This window comes from Cupressus sempervirens, chromosome 5 (genome assembly GCF_028749045.1).
Source record: "Cupressus sempervirens isolate cs-2001-9-10 chromosome 5, ASM2874904v1, whole genome shotgun sequence".
Lineage (NCBI taxonomy): Eukaryota > Viridiplantae > Streptophyta > Pinopsida > Cupressales > Cupressaceae > Cupressus > Cupressus sempervirens.
In genome coordinates, this window is record NC_143122.1 from 112,764,143 (window position 1) to 112,781,661 (window position 17,519).

Here is a 17,519-nt window from a genome sequence, read left to right on the forward strand (position 1 = left end):
CTCTTTTTGAACTGAAGAGAGATTTTTTTGAGATATTTCATTTAATAAAATGAGATATGCTCTCATAATTACTTTTTCTATTTAATTAAATAATCTTTAATTAATTAGAGACACTTTTCTTATTTAATTAAATAACTTGATTTAATTAATTAGGAATGGCTTGTCACTTAATTAAATAACTTTGTTTACTTAATTAGAAGTAAGTACTCCATTCAATTAAATAATTTTATTTAATTATTTCAAAATTCTTTTCGAAACTAGTCAACTCAAGTCAACCGACATTAAATCTGGTCAACTTTTGGTCAAACTTGATCTTTGCGTATGTGAATATGAGTAAATAAGAGTATAAATTCCAGCAACAATTCGATGAAAATTCTCATTCAACCTTTCAAAATGAAGAGATGAGGGTCTCTTAAATAGACTTTCTTGGAATTCATCAAAGGTTGAGATCGATTTCAATCAACGGTCAGGATTAAAGGTGAAGTTTAGTCATAAAGGAAGATTTTCAAATTAAAGGGAGTTAACAAATTTAATTTGAGTAAAATAAAGAGTTAACTCATTCAATTTGAGTAGAAAAAAGAGTTAATTGATTTAACTCATTTTGATGAATAATGAACTGGAAATTTCCTTTTTTGAGCTGAAGAGAGATTTTGTTGAGATATTTAATTTAATAAAATGAGATATGCTCTCATAATTACTTTTTTTATTTAATTAAATAATCTTTAATTAATTAGAGACATTTTTCTTATTTAATTAAATAACTTCATTTAATTAATTAGGAATGGCTTCTCATTTAATTAAATAACTTTGTTTAATTAATTAAAATTAAGTACTCCATTTAATTAAATAATTTCGTTTAATTATTTTAATTTATTTTTTGAAACTAGTCAACTCAGGTCAACCGTTATTAAATTTGGTCAACTTTTGGTCAAACTTGATCTTTGCGTATGTGAATATGAGCAAATGTGAGTATGAATTCGATCAACATTTTGATAGAAATTCTCATTCAACCTTTTAAAATGAAGAGATGAGGGTCTCTTAAATAGACTTTCCTGGAATTCATCAACGGTTGAGATCGATTTCAATCAACGGTCAGGATTAAAGGTGAAGTTTAGTCATAAAGAGAGATCTCCAAATTAAAGGGTGTTAACAAATTTAATTTGAGTAAAATAAGGAGTTAACTGATTCAATTTGAGTACAAAAAGGAGTTAACTCATTTAACTCATTTTTGATGAATAATGAACTGAAAATTTTCCTTTTTCAACTGAAGAGAGATTTTGTTGAGATATTTAATTTAATAAAATGAGATATGCTCTCATAATTAGTTTTTCTATTTAATTAAATAATCTTTAATTAATTAGAGACACTTTTGTTATTTAATTAAATAACTTCTTTTAATTAATTAGGAATGGCTTCTCATTTAATTAAATAACTTTGTTCAATTAATTAGAAGTAAGTACTCCATTTAATTAAATAATTTTATTTAATTATTTCAAAATCTTTTCAAAACTTGTCAACTCAAGTCAATTGTGGTTAAATCTGGTCAACTTTTAGTCAAACTTGACTTTGTGTATGTGAATATGAGAAAATGTGAGTATGAATTCCAGCAACAACTCGATGCAAATTCTCATTCAACCTTTAAAAATGAAGAGATGAGGGTCTCTTAAATAGACTTTTCTGGAATTCATCAACGGTTGAGATTGATTTCATTCAACGGTCAGGATTAAAGGTGAAGTTCAGTCATAAAGGGAGATTTCAAAATTAAAGGGAGTTAACAAATTTAATTTGAGTAAAATAAGGATTTAACTGATTCAATTTGAGTAGAAAAAGGAGGTAACAGATTTAACTTATTTTTTATTATAGTGAACTGAAAATTTTCCCTTTTTGAACTAAATAATTTTGTTTAATTATTTCAAAATTCTTTTCGAAACTAGTCAACTCAAGTTAACCGTGGTTAAATTTGGTCAATTTTCGTAAAAATTGATATTTGCGAATGTGAATATGAGCAAATGTGAGTATGAGTTCTAGCAACTATTCGATGTAGATTCTCATTCAACCTTTCAAAATGAAGAGATGAGGGTCTCTTAAATAGACTTTCTTGAAATTCATCAACGATTTCAATCAACGATTAGGATTAAAGGTGAAGTTTAGTCATAAAGGGAGATTTCAAAATTAAAGTGAGTTAACAAATTTAATTTGAGTAAAATAAGGAGTTAACTGATTCAATTTGAGTAGAAAAAGGAGTTAACTGATTTAACTCATTTTTGATCAATAGTGAACTGAAAATTTCCCTTTTTGCACTAAAGAGAGATTTTGTTATGATATTTAATTTAATAAAATGAGATATGCTCTCATCATTACTTTTTCTATTTAATTAAATAATCTTTAATTAATTAGAGACACTTTTCTTATTTAATTAAATAACTTCTTTTAATTAATTAGGAATGGCTTCTCTTTTAATTAAATAACTTTGTTTAATTAATTAGAAGTAAGTACTCCATTTAATTAAATAATTTCTTTTATTTATTTTAAAATTATTTTCGAAACTAGTCAACTCAAGTCAACCGTGGTTAAATCTGGTCAACTTTTGGTGAAACTTGATCTTTGCGTATGTGAATACGAGCAAATGTGAGTATGAATTCCAACAACAATTTGATGCAAATTCTCATTCAACCTTTCAAAATCAAGAGATGAGGGTCTCTTAAATAGACTTTCCTAGAATTCATCAATGGTTGAGATCGATTTCAATCAACGGTCAAGATTAAAAGTGAAGTTCAGTCATAAAGAGAGATTTTCAAATTAAAGGGAGTTAACAGATTTAATTTGAATAAAATAAAGAGTTAACTAATTCAATTTGAGAAGAAAAAGGAGTTAACTGATTTAACTCATTTTTGATCAATAGTGAACTGGAAATTTTCCTTTTTGAACTGAAGAGAGATTTTGTTCAGATATTTAATTTAATAAAATGAGATATGCTCTCATAATTACTTTTTCCATTTAATTAAATAATCTTTAATTAATTAGAGACCTTTTTTTATTTGATTAAATAACTTCATTTAATTAATTAGGAATGGATTCTCATTTAATTAAATAACTTTGTTTAATTAATTAGAAGTAAGTACTCCATTTAATTAAATAATTTAGTTTAATTATTTCACAAAAAAAAATTTGAAACTAGTCAACTCAAGTCAACCGTGGTTAAATCTGGTCAACTTTTGGTCAAACTTTATCTTTGCATATGTGAATATGAGCAAATGTGAGTATGAATTCTAGCAACAATTTAATGCAAATTCTAATTCAACCTTCCAAAATAAAAAGAGGAGGGTCTCTTAAATGGACTTTCTTGCAATTCATCAATGATTGAGATCGATTTCAATCAATGGTCACGATTAAAGGTGAAGTTCAGTCATAAAGGGAGATTTCCAAATTAAAGGGAGTTAACAGATTTAATTTGAGTAAAATAAAGGGTTAACTGATTCAATTTGAGTAAAAAAAAGAGTTAACGTATTTAACTCATTTTTGATCAATAGTGAATTGGAAATTTCCTTTTTTGAACTGAAGAGAGATTTTGTTGAGATATTTAATTTAATAAAATGAGATATGCTCTCATAATTACTTTTTCTATTTAATTAATTAATCTTTAATTAATTAGAGACACTTTTCTTATTTAATTAAATAACTTCATTTAATTAATTAGGAATGGCTTCTCATTTAATTAAATAACTTTGTTTAATTAATGAGAAGTAAGTACTCCATTTAATTAAATAATTTCATTTATTTATTTCAAAATTATCTTCAAAACTAGTCAACTCAAGTCAACTGTGGTTAAATCTGGTCAATTTTTCGTCAAACTTGATCTTTGCGTATGTGAATATGAACAAATGTGAGTATGAATTTTAGCAACAATTCGATGCAAATTCTCATTCATCCTTTCAAAATGAAGGGATAAGAGTTTCTTAAATAGACTTTCTTGGAATTCATCAATGGTTCAGATAAATTTCAATCAACGGTGAAGATTAAAGGTGAAGTTTAGTCATAAAGGAAGATTTGCAAATTAAAGAGAGTTAACAGATTTAATTTGAGTAAAATAAGGAGTTAACTGATTCAATTTGAGTAGAAAAAGGAGTCAACTGATTTAACTCATTTTTGATCAATAGTGAACTGGAAATTTCCCTTTTAGAACTGAAGAGAAATTTTGTTGAGATATTTAATTTAATAAAATGACATATGCTCTCATAATTACATTTTCTATTTAATTAAATAATCTTTAATTAATTAGAGACACATTTCTTATTTAATTAAATAACTTCATTTAGTTAATTAGGAATGGCTTCTCATTTAATTAAATAACTTTGTTTAATTAATTAGAAGTAAGTACTCCATTTAATTAAATAATTTCATTTATTTATTTAAAAATTATTTTTGAAACTAGTCAACTCAATTACACCGTGGTTAAATCTAGTAAACTTTTGGTCAAACTTGATCTTTGCGTATGTGAATATGAGCAAATGTAAGTATGAATTCCAGCAACAATTCGATTCAAATTCTTATTCAACCTTTCAAAATGAAGAGATGAGGGTCTCTTAAATAGACTTTCCTGGAATTCATCACTGGTTGAGATCGATTTCAATCAACGGTCAGGATTAAAGGTGAAGTTCAGTCATAAAGGGAGATTTTCAAATTAAAGGGAGTTAACAGATTTAATTTGAGTAAAATAAGGAGTTAATTGATTCAATTTGAGTAGAAAAAGGAGTTAACTAGTTTAACTCATTTTTGATCAATAGTGAACTGGAAATTTTCCTTTTTGAACTAAAGAGAGATTTTCTTAAGATATTTAATTTAATAAAATGAGATATGCTCTCATAATTACTATTTCCATTTAATTAAATATTCTTTAATTAATTAGAGACACTTTTCTTATTTAATTAAATAACTTCATTTAATTAATTAGGAATGGCTTCTCATTTAGTTAAATAACTTTGTTTAATTAATTAGAAGTACTCCATTTAATTAAATAATTTAGTTTAATTATTTCAAAATTCTTTTTGAAACTAGTAACCTCAAGTCAACAGTGGTTAAATCTGGTCAACTTTTGGTCAAACTTGATCTTTGCGTATGTGAATATGAGCAAATGTGAGTATGAATTCTAGTGACAATTCGATGCAAATTCTCATTCAACCTTTCAAAATAAAGAGATGAGGGTCTCTTAAATAGACTTTTCTGAAATTCATCAACAGTTGAGATCGATTTCAATCAACGGTCAGGATTAAAGGTGAAGTTCAGTCATAAAGGGAGATTTCAAAATTAAAGGGAGTTAATAGATTTAATTTGAGTAAAATAAAGAGTTAACTAATTCAATTTGAGTAAAAAAATGAGTCAACTGATTTAACTCATATTTGATCAATAGTGAACGGGAAATTTCCCTTTTTGAACTGAAGAGAGATTTTCCTATGATATTTAATTTAATAAAATGAGATATGCTCTCATAATTACTTTTTCAATTTAATTAAATAATCTTTAATTAATTAGAGAAACTTTTCTATTTTAATTAAATAACTTCTTTTAATTAATTAGGAATGGCTTGTCATTTAATTAAATAACTTTGTTCAATTAATTAGAAGTACTCCATTTAATTAAATAATTTTTTTTAATTATTTCAAAATTATTTTTGAAACTAGTCAACTCAAGTCAACCGTGGTTAAATTTGGTCAACTTTTGGTCAAACTTGACCTTTTCGTATGTGAATATGAGCAAATGTGAGTATGAAATCCAGCAACAATTCAATGCAAATTCTCATTCAACCTTTCAAAATGAAGAGATGAGTGTCTCATAAAGAGACTTTCCTGGAACTCATCAACGGTTGAGATCGATATCAATCAATGGTCAGAATTAAAGGTGAAGTTCAGTGATAAAGGGAGATTTCCAAATTAAAGGGAGTTAACAGATTTAAATTAAGTAAAATAAGGAGTTAACTGATTCAATTTGAGTAGAAAAAGGAGTCGACTGATTTAACTCATTTTTTATCAAAATTGAACTGAAAATTTCCGTTTTTGAACTGAAGAGAGATTTTTTTATGATATTTAATTTAAAAAAATGATATATGCTCTAATAATTACTTTTTCTATTTAATTAAATAATCTTTAATTAATTAGAGATACTTTTCTTATTTAATTAAATAACTTCATTTAATTAATTAGGAATGACTTCTCATTTAATTAAATAACTTTGTTTCATTAATTAGAAGTAAGTACTCCATTTAATTAAATAATTTCATTTAATTATTTCAAAATTCTTTTCGAAACTAGTCAACTCAAGTCAATCGTGGTTAACTCTGGTCAACTTTTTTTCAAACTTCATCTTTGCGTATGTGAATATGAGTAAATGTGAGTATGAATTTCAGCAACAATTCGATGCAAATTCTCATTCATCCTTTCAAAATGAAGAGATGAGAGTCTCTTAAATAGACTTTCCTGGAATTCATCAATGGTTGAGATCAATTTCAATCAACGGTTAGGATTAAAGGTGAAGTTCAGTTATAAAAGGAGATGTCCGAATTAAGGGGAGTTAACAGATTTAATGTGAGTAAAATAAGGAGTTAACTAATTCAATTTGAGTAGAAAAAGGAGTCAATTGATTTAACTCATTTTTGATCAATAGTGAACTGAAAATTTCTCTTTTTGAACTAAAGAGAGATTTTGTTGAGATATTTAATTTAATAAAATGAGATATGCTATCATAATTACTTTTCCTATTTAATTAAATAATCTTTAATTAATTAGAGACAATTTTCTTATTTAATTAAATAACTTCATTTAATTAATTAGGAATGGCTTGTCATTTAATTAAATAACTTTGTTTAATTAATTAGAAGTAAGTACTCCATTTAATTAAATAATTTAGTTTAATTATTTCAAAATTCTTTTTGAAACTAGTCAACTCAAGTCAATCGTGGTTAAATCTGGTCAACTTTTGGTCAAACTTGGTCTTTGCGTATGTGAATATGAGAAAATGTGAGTATGAATTCCAGCAACAATTAAATGCAAATTCTCATACAACCTTTCAAAATGAAGAGATGAGGGTCTCTTAAATAGACTTTCCTGAAATTCATCAACAATTGAGATTGATTTCAATCAACGACCTGGATTAAAGGTGAAGTTCAGTCATAAAGGGTGATTTCCAAATTAAAGGGAGTTAAAAGATTTAATTTGAGTAAAACAAGGAGTTAACTGATTCAATTTGAGTAGAAAAAGGAGTCAACTGATTTAACTCATTTTTGATCAATAGTGAACTAGAAATTTCCCTTTTTGAACTGTAGAGAGATTTTGTTGTGATATTTAATTTAATAAAATGAGATATGCTCTCATAATTACTTTTTCTATTTAATTAAATAATCTTTAATTAATTAGAAAAACTTTTCTTATTCAATTAAATAACTTTTTTTAATTAACTAGGAACGACTTCTCATTTAATTAAATAACTTTGTTAAATTAATTAGAAGTAAGTACTCCATTCAATTAAATAATTTCTTTTAATTATTTCAAAATTATTTTCGAAACTTGTCAACTCAAGTCAACCGTGGTTAAATTTGGTCAACTTTTGGTCAAACTTGATCTTTGCGTATGTGAATATGAGCAAATGTGAGTATGATTTCCAGCAACAATTCAATGCAAATTCTCATTCAACCTTTCAAAATGAAGAGATGAGTGTCTCATGAAGAGACTTTCCTGGAACTCATCAACGGTTGAGATCGATTTCAATCAACGGTCAGGATTAAAGGTGAAGTTCAGTCATAAAGGGAGATTTCCAAATTAAAGGGAGTTAACAGATTTAATTTAATTAAAATAAGGTGTTAACTGATTCAATTTGAGTAGAAAAAGGAGTCGACTGATTTAACTCATTTTTTATCAAAACCGAACTGAAAATTTCCCTTTTTGAACTAAAGAGATATTTTGTTATGATATTTGATTTAATAAAATGATATATGCTCTAATAATTAATTTTTCTATTTAATTAAATAATCTTTAATTAATTAGAGATACTTTTCTTATTTAATTAAATAACTTCATTTAATTAATTAGGAATGACTTCTCATTTAATTAAATAACTTTGTTTAATTAATTAGAAGTAAGTACTCCGTTTAATTAAATAATTTCGTTTAATTATTTCAAAATTCTTTTCGAAACTAGTCAACTCAAGTCAACCGTGGTTAAGTCTGGTCAACTTTTGGTCAAACTTGATCTTTGTGTATGTGAATATGAGCAAATGTGAGTATGAATTCCAGCAACAATTCGTTGCAAATTCTCATTCAACTTTTCAAAATGAAGAGATGAGGGTCTCTTAAATAGACTTTTCTGAAATTCATCAATAGTTGAGATCGATTTCAATCAACGATCAGGATTAAAGGTGAAGTTCAGTCATAAAGGGAGATTTCCAAATTAAAGGGAGTTAACAGATTTAATTTGAGTAAAATAAAGAGTTAACTGATTCAATTTGAGTAGAAAAAGGAGTCAACTGATTTAACTCATTTTTGATCAATAGTGAATTGGAAATTTCCCTTTTTGAACTGAACAGAGATTTTGTTGAGATATTTAATTTAATAAAATGAGATATGCTCTCATAATTACTTTTTCTATTTAATTAAATAATCTTTAATTAATTAGAAACACTTTTCTTATTTAATTAAATAACTTCATTTAATTAATTAGGAATGGCCTCTCTTTTAATTAAATAACTTTATTTAATTAACTAGAAGTAGGTAATCCATTTAATTATATAATTTTGTTTAATTATTTAAGTTTTTTTTTCGAAACTAGTCAACTCAAGTCAATCGTGGTTAAATATGTTCAACTTTTTGTGAAACTTTATCTTTGCGTATGTGAATATGAGCAAATGTGAGTATGAATTCCAACAACAACTCGATGCAAATTCTCATTCAACCTTTCAAAATGAAGAGATGAGGGTCTCTTAAATAGACTTTCCTAGAATTCATCAACGGTTGAGATTGATTTCAATCAATGGTCAGGATTAAAGGTGAAGTTCAGTAATAAAGAGAGATTTTCAAATTAAAGGGAATTAACAGATTTAATTTGAGTAAAATAAGGAGTTAATTGATTCAATTTGAGTTGAAAAAGGAGTTAACTGATTTAACTCATTTTTTATTATAGTGAACTAAAAATTTCCCTTTTTGAACTGAAGAGAGATTTTGTTGAGATATTTAATTTAATAAAATGAGATATGCTTTCATAATTACTTTTTCTATTTAATTAAATAATCTTTAATTAATTAGAGACACTTTTCTTATTTAATTAAATAACTTTATTTAATTAATTAGGAATGGCTTCTCATTTAATTAAATAACTTTGTTTAATTAATTAGAAGTAAGTACTCCATTTAATTAAATAATTTCATTTATTTATTTCAAAATTATTTTTGAAACTAGTCAACTGAAGTCAACCGTGGTTAAATCTGGTCAACTTTTGGTCAAACTTGATCTTTGCATATGTGAATATGAGCAAATGTTAGTATGAATTCCAGCAATAATTCAATGCAAATTTTCATTCAACCTTTCAAAATGAAGAGATGAGGGTCTCTTAAATAGATTTTCTATGAATTCATCAACGGTTGAGATCGATTTCAATCAACGGTCAGGATTAAAGGTGAAGTTCAGTCATAAAGGGAGATTTCCAAATTAAAGGGAGTTAATAGATTTAATTTGAGTAAAATAAGTAGTTAACTGATTCAATTTGAGTAGAAAAAGGAGTTAACTCATTTAACTCATTTTTTATTAATAGTGAACTGGAAATTTCCCTTTTTGAACTGAAGAGAGATTTTGTTGAGATATTTAATTTAATAAAATTAAATATGCTCTCATAATTACTTTTTCTATTTAATTAAATAATCTTTAATTAATTAGAGACACTTTTCTTATTTAATTAAATAACTTCATTTAATTAATTAGGAATGGCTTCTCATTTAATCAAATAACTTTGTTCAATTATTTAGAAGTAAGTACTCCATTTAATTAAATAATTTTGTTTAATTATTTCAAAATTCTTTTTGAACCTAGTCAAGTCAAGTCAACCGTGGTTAAATCTGGTCAACTTTTGGTCAAACTTAATCTTTGCGTATGTGAATATGAGAAAATATGAGTATGAATTCCAGCAACAATTTGATGCAAATTCTCATTCAACCTTTCAAAATGAAGAGATGAGTGTCTCCTAAATAGACTTTCTCGGAATTCATCAACGATTGAGATCGATTTCAATCAACGGTCAGGATTAAAGGTGAAGTTCAGTCATAAAGGGAGATTTGCAAATTAAATGGAGTTAACAGATTTAATTTGAGTAAAACAAGGAGTTAACAGATTCAATTTGAGTAGAAAAAGGAATCGACTGATGTAACTCATTTTTGATCAACAGTGAACTAAAAATTTCTATTTTTAAACTGAAGAGAGATTTTTTTATGATATTTAATTTAGTAAAATGCTATATGCTTTAATAATTACTTTTTCAATTTAATTAAATTATCTTTAATTAACTAGAGACACTTTTCTTATTTAATTAAATAATTTCATTTAATTAATTAGGAATGGCTTCTCATTTAATTAAATAAGTTTGTTTAATTAATTAGAAGTAAGTAATTTTTTTAATTAAATAATTTCGTTTAATTATTTCAAAATTCTTTTCAAAACTAGTCAACTCATGTCAACCGTGGTTAAATCTGGTCAACCTTTGGTCAAACTTGATCTTTGCGTATGTGAATATGAGCAAATGTGAGTATGAATTCTAGCAACAATTTGATGCAAATTCTCATTCAACCTTTCAAAATGAAGAGATGAGAGTCTCTTAAATAGACTTTCCTTGAATTCATCAACGGCTAAGATCGATTTCAATCAACAGTCAGGCTTAAAGGTGAAGTTCAGTTATAAAGGGAGATTTTCAAATTAAAGGGAGTTAACAGATTTTATTTGAGTAAAATAAGTAGTTAACTGATTCAATTTGAGTAGAAAAAGGAGTCAACTGATTTAACTCATTTTTGATCAATAGTCAATTGGAAATTTTCCTTTTTGAACTGAAGAGAGATTTTGTTGAGATATTTAATTTACTAAAATGAGATATGCTCTCATAATTACTTTTTCTATTTAATTAAATAATCTTTAATTAATTAGAGACACTTTTCTTATTTAATTAAATAACTTCATTTAATTAATTAGGAATGGCTTCTCATTTAATTAAATAACTTTGTTTAATTAGTTAGAAGTGAGTACTCCATTTAATTAAACAAGGGCTCTGGGGAGCAGGAGTCGCTACCTTTTGCATGGCTGGAAACAATGTTAAGTTTTGGAGGGAGTGCTAAATCATAAATGTGATGTGATTAATTAATTAATTCAGTTAGACGTAGCAAGATTCTGATTTATTGCACTCTTTAGCAGTAAGCTGAGAATCTCTATTTTTTTATAATAGAACAGTTCATTGCCGATTATCTTTAACACGTGACTTTTATAGACCTCTGAGCAGAAATCAAAAGTTTACCCTAAGAAGTTATGTTCTATCCAACTTCATTTGCTTATTTTTTTTGGCCATTCGTATGAACACCAATTTTGGCCTATCAAGGCTAGTCCGAATGGCATTGTTACTTTTCTGTTTATTCAAAAGATCATTGAAGTGAATTGGAATGAGGACCCAAAAATGGTGGCAGATCTAATCAAAAAATTGACTCTGAAGGTGGGCATTCAATACTGGTTCTTGCGGAGTGGACGTTTAAGAAGTCAATAGCAGTGGACCCTGCAACATATTGAGATCTGTAGCCATCTACATGCTATAATGCTGCAGAAGCAGATACAGATGTAGGGTTCATGCCCATGCACATTTTTTTTTAAATCAAGTAACAGGGTTTCTGGTTTCACAGAGTCTGTGGCTTGAAAATTGGAACGGATAAGAAGCCTTAATTTTGTAAAGGCCAGAGCATTAACATAAATCAAATAAAAATTGTGGCCATAGTTTTATAACAAAGATACATTTTTTGAAAAACCCTTATCAATTAAGAATATGAATAGATTTTGGGAAATATAAGCAAAATAAGATCTACACTCCCATCCCAAAATTATCAGAGGAAGAGATACAAGTTTTTTGAAGCTCGAACACTGACCGTGTTGCTTTACTTGTGATAAGTTTCAGCGAGCCAAAGATAGAGGAGATTACTGAAGTGACCAAATAGAGGAAAAAAACATGTATTTCTATCCTAACGCACAAAGGGGAAAAAATAGAAAAATCATTGCTATTGAAACAGAAACCCTTCATATTAATATAGAAAACAATGTCAACTAAATAAAAAGAGAAAATTGCAGGTGACTCCAACTGTTTAAATGGGGAGAATCGTTCATGGCACTGACAAAATAACAACAAGATCAAATTTTGAAAAGGGAAAAGTCTTACCTTCTGACATCAACTCTCACCCTCCATGCAACCTACATCATCTAAGCACCAACTAATGCTACAGGTAGGTTGATTGCAAATGTTGCATTTATTTTTCTCCTATCTCTTATTTGTACGGTTGCCAGACAAATTTAATTCATGTGCACTACAGCTGTACTTTGATGATTTTTTCCTTCTTAATTTAAATTAAAAATATCCAAAAACCTCTAGGAAATTCGTATCAACCAATAGGAAAATGGGAAAATTCGTTCTGACGTAAAAATTAGAAATATTAAACACTGTCTACAATACGATATATTATTGTTTGCAAAGTTTTGAAGGGGAATTAATCGGCTATAATTAGCATGAAAACAATAGTCTCTGCCTTTATAAAGGCAGGGACTAATAATTTTGTTTAATTATTTAAAAAATCTTTTCGAAACTAGTCAACTCAAGTCAACCGTGGTTAAATCTGGTCAACTTTTGGTCAAAATTGATCTTTGCGTATGTGAATATGAGCAAATGTGAGTATGAGTTCCAGCAACAATTCGATGCAAATTCTCATTCAACCTTTCAAAATGAAGAGATGAGGGTCTCTTAAAAAGACTTTCCTGGAATTCATCAACGATTTCAATCAACGGTCAGGATTAAAGATGAAGTTCAGTCATAAAAGGAGATTTCCAAATTAAAGTGAGTTAACAGATTTAATTTGAGTAAAATAAGGAGTTAACTGATTCAATTTGAGTAGAAAAAGGAGTTAATTGATTTAACTCATTTTTTATCAATAGTGAACTAGAAATTTCCATTTTTTAACTGAAGAGAGATTTTGTTGAGATATTTAATTTAATAAAATGAGATATGCTCTCATAATTACTTTTTCTATTTAATTAAATAATCTTTAATTAATTAGAGACACTTTTCTTATTTAATTAAATAACTTCATTTAATTAATTAGGAATGGCTTCTCATTTAATTAAATAACTTTGTTCAATTAATTAGAAGTAAGTACTCTATTTAATTAAATAATTTCGTTTAATAATTTCAAAATTCTTTTCAAAATTAGTCAACTCAAGTCAACCGTAGTTAAATCTGGTCAACTTTTGGTCAAACTTGATCTTTGCGTATGTGAATATGAGCAAATGTGAGTATGAATTCCAGCAACAATTTGATGCAAATTCTCATTCAACCTTTCAAAATGAAGAGATGAGTGTCTCTTAAATAGACTTTCCTGGAACTCATCAACGATTGAGATCAATTTCAATCAATGGTCAGGATTAAAGGTGAAGTTCAGTCATAAAGGGAGATTTCCAAATTAAAGGGAGTTAACAGATTTAATTTGAGTAAAATAAGGAGTTAACAGATTCAATTTGAGAAGAAAAAGGAGTCGACTGATTTAACTCATTTTTTATCAATAGTGAACTGGAAATTTCCCTTTTTGAACTGAAGAGAGATTTTGTTGAGATATTTAATTTAATAAAATGAGATATGCTCTCATAATTACTTTTTCTATTTAATTAAATAATCTTTAATTAATTAGAGACACTTTTCTTATTTAATTAAATAACTTCATTTAATTAATTAGGAATGGCTTCTCTTTTAATTAAATAACTTTGTTTAATTAACTAGAAGTAGGTACTCCTTTTAATTAAATAATTTTGTTTAATTATTTAAATTTTTTTCTCGAAACTAGTCAACTTATGTCAACCGTAGTTAAATTTGGTCAACTTTTGGTCAAACTTGATCTTTGCGTATGTGAATATGAGCAAATGTGAGTATGAATTCTAGCAACAATTTGATGCAAATTCTCATTCAACCTTTCAAAATGAAGAGATGAGGGTCTCTTAAATAGACTTTCTTGGAACTCATCAACGGTTGAGATCGATTTCAATCAACGGTCAGGATTAAAGGTGAAGTTCAGTCATAAAGAAAGATTTTCAAATTAAAGGGAGTTAACAGATTTAATTTGAGTAAAATAAGGAGTTAACTGATTCAATTTGACTAGAAAAAGGAGTTAACTTATTTAAGTCATTTTTTATCAATAGTGAACTGAAAATTTCCCTTTTTGAACTGAAGAGAGATTTTGTTGAGATATTTAATTTAATAAAATGAGATATGCTCTCATAATTACTTTTTCTATTTAATTAAATAATCTTTAATTAATTAGAGACACTTTTTTTCATGCCCAAAAAGTAAGGGAAAAACACACACAATTTTTTTTTAAAAAAAACTTACTAGGTTCATTAGGGTTTAAGAGTTGATTTGCAAAAATTAGATTTACTACACTCATCCTGAATTATACTCATGTGAAGAAATGCATCCATAAAGTAAATTGTCGTTATTAAATTTGTAATAACATTTAGTTTGTTGTCACATTAAGATCTCAACGATAATTTTAAATCATTTGAAGAACAAGATAAATTAGTCTTAAATGTAACTACGTAGAATGAGTCACATTATTTGGGTAGTCTAACAAAACTTGTTATGTTTATAAACATAATGATTAACTTTCTCAACATCTAAACTACCGTTTTACTAATCAAAACAAAACTAATTAATATTTACAAACTAAAACTAAACTAAGTGACTAATCTCTACAATCAACTTTAATACAACTGAGATTCAACTTAGTAATTACTAGTTACTAGCACAATAATACTAAATTACTTCTTTTAACAAATCGAATCAAACAACATTACTTAAATGACATATTATACTAATAATAGAAACTAACTTTCTAATTACTATCCAATATTTAATTGATTGAACACTAAAAGATCAATTTGATTTAACTATTCAACTCATGCTAACTACGTATAACAACTTTAATCCAAAATCTAATTCACCATGGATATACACATAGAATTAGAGGTAAACGTTATCATCCATTATACTGCATATTATAATCATTATAATACTCACGTTAGATAAGTTTTGCGATCATAATTTAAGTATAGGTTCTCTACATTACGTTTTAGGATTATAAACATGAAGACAATTACATTGTTAAGATTTTGAAACTTTCGTTATTAGATTTATATCGATAAAATTATGGTAAAAGTTATTTAAATAATGATGCAGATGACTACAAAATTAGTTTAAAGAAACAACTTAGCCAAATCACATCGACATTAAAACTTATTTTAAATAGACAATAACCTCAAATCTAAAACTAATTAGTACTCAAAAATTCAGACTTACTTCAATACCAAAACTAAATACATTTAAAAATTAATTCAAAGGAATCAAATCCAAATTAACGACTATATCCATAATATCTAACAATTGAATGAATCGAAATCGAACTAACTTACATCTATAATTTTAAATTAAGACTAATTGATTTCTGATTATAACTATTACCAATTTAACATTATATTTACTATTGATTTTAAATTATTAAAAGAAACTTTCTAAATTTAATACTTTTTTTTTTTTTGGGGCAACCAACTAATCTATTAACTAACACTAACAAAATACAAGCAAATAAACTAAACTAAACTAATTTTAAACTAAACTCTTTTTGAATTAACATATATCTTTAAAACAATTATCAAATAAAAAACATAATATATCTTCTAACCAATAACAATTAAGCAACAAAATTAAAACTTTAAAACTTAAATAAAATTAAAACTATCTCCTAATACTATAATCCAAACTAAATTTCACTTTATACTAACTTAAATTTTTAACTACATGTTAGATTTTAAAATAACTTATAATTTTAAACCAATTAAACTAACTTACTAAAACTATAATTCCAAAACTTAATTTATAAATCTACAAATTATACTAACAAATTAATTTACATTTAAAACTTAACTAATAAAAGGTATAACAATTTACAAAAGTAACTATCTATGAAACATATTCTAACTTACTTAAAAATTATGCAACACATACTAACCCCTATTACAAACTAACACTAACCTAACACTAGCTTTACTAACAACAAACTAATAAAGTAAAATCTAAAACTACTAACCTACACTCCCTTCCTAATTGAACAAAATTAGCTAATAATCTAAATAATTAAATTAATGTTAAACTTATTAAAACTATTAATAATCCTAACTACTAACTAACAACTTATACTAACCTAGTCTACAACTACCTAAACTAACCTATGACACTTACTATCCAAGTGGCCTAGCCACCACTTGGCTTCCTTCCACCATAACCCACGCTGCCCAATGAGTCTGCACACTGACAGGGCCTATTAGGGAAGACCTGGCCACATCCTCACCTTGCATGCACGCTGGTCAACTCAAGGTAAGAGGCGATGAACAAAAAAAAAAGTAAGGGATTAGCATACAAAATCCCATCTTCCAAAGCAACCAAGACCCTTAAATGTGCAAGGATCTACGTACCCTTCCTAGGTCCTTCACGTGATCCAAGGCCTGCATGGGGTCTTGTCTTCCTCCCAAGTAGAGGGTGCTCCTAGGAAGGCTAGGGTGAATAGGAGTTGAAAAAAGTGTGCTGACCTCAGCATTAAACTTGTCCCCCTTTTTGTTGTTAAAACATACTCAACCTCCTCCAAGTTTTCCTGAGCCTGCTCTCTAGGTAATAATGATTTAAGCAAGTGGTTAGCCTTAGGGTTTAGGAGATACAAAGGGAGTTAAGATATAAAGTAAAGCAGTTGGTATTTTAGGATATTTGCATATATATACCCTCTTGTTAAAATTTTAAAATTTATAATAAAAATCCACAGAGAATATTCTCTGTCACAACATGGGCATAAACAATTTTCCCCATACAAACTCCAGAGAGTGTTTTTGCTCCTGGGAGTTACACATTTGTATTTGGAAGTCAATAACTTTGACTAAGTATTGCCATGATATGAATTTATTGAAAAGGAACAACATAGAAATTTATCAATTCTATTGTCACATTGATTTCCTATCAACAAGCATATTAACGAAAAGAACATAAGGATATCATTTCTTTTGACTTTCATCTCATAATTTATGTTGCTATCTATTTATCATACATCAAGATGTATGTTCTATTTCTTTTGAATTCAATGAAATACCAAAATTTCTTAATCAAATTGATTTTTGATCTTAATGAACTTAACAAGGAATATGATCCTATATTCAGAATTTC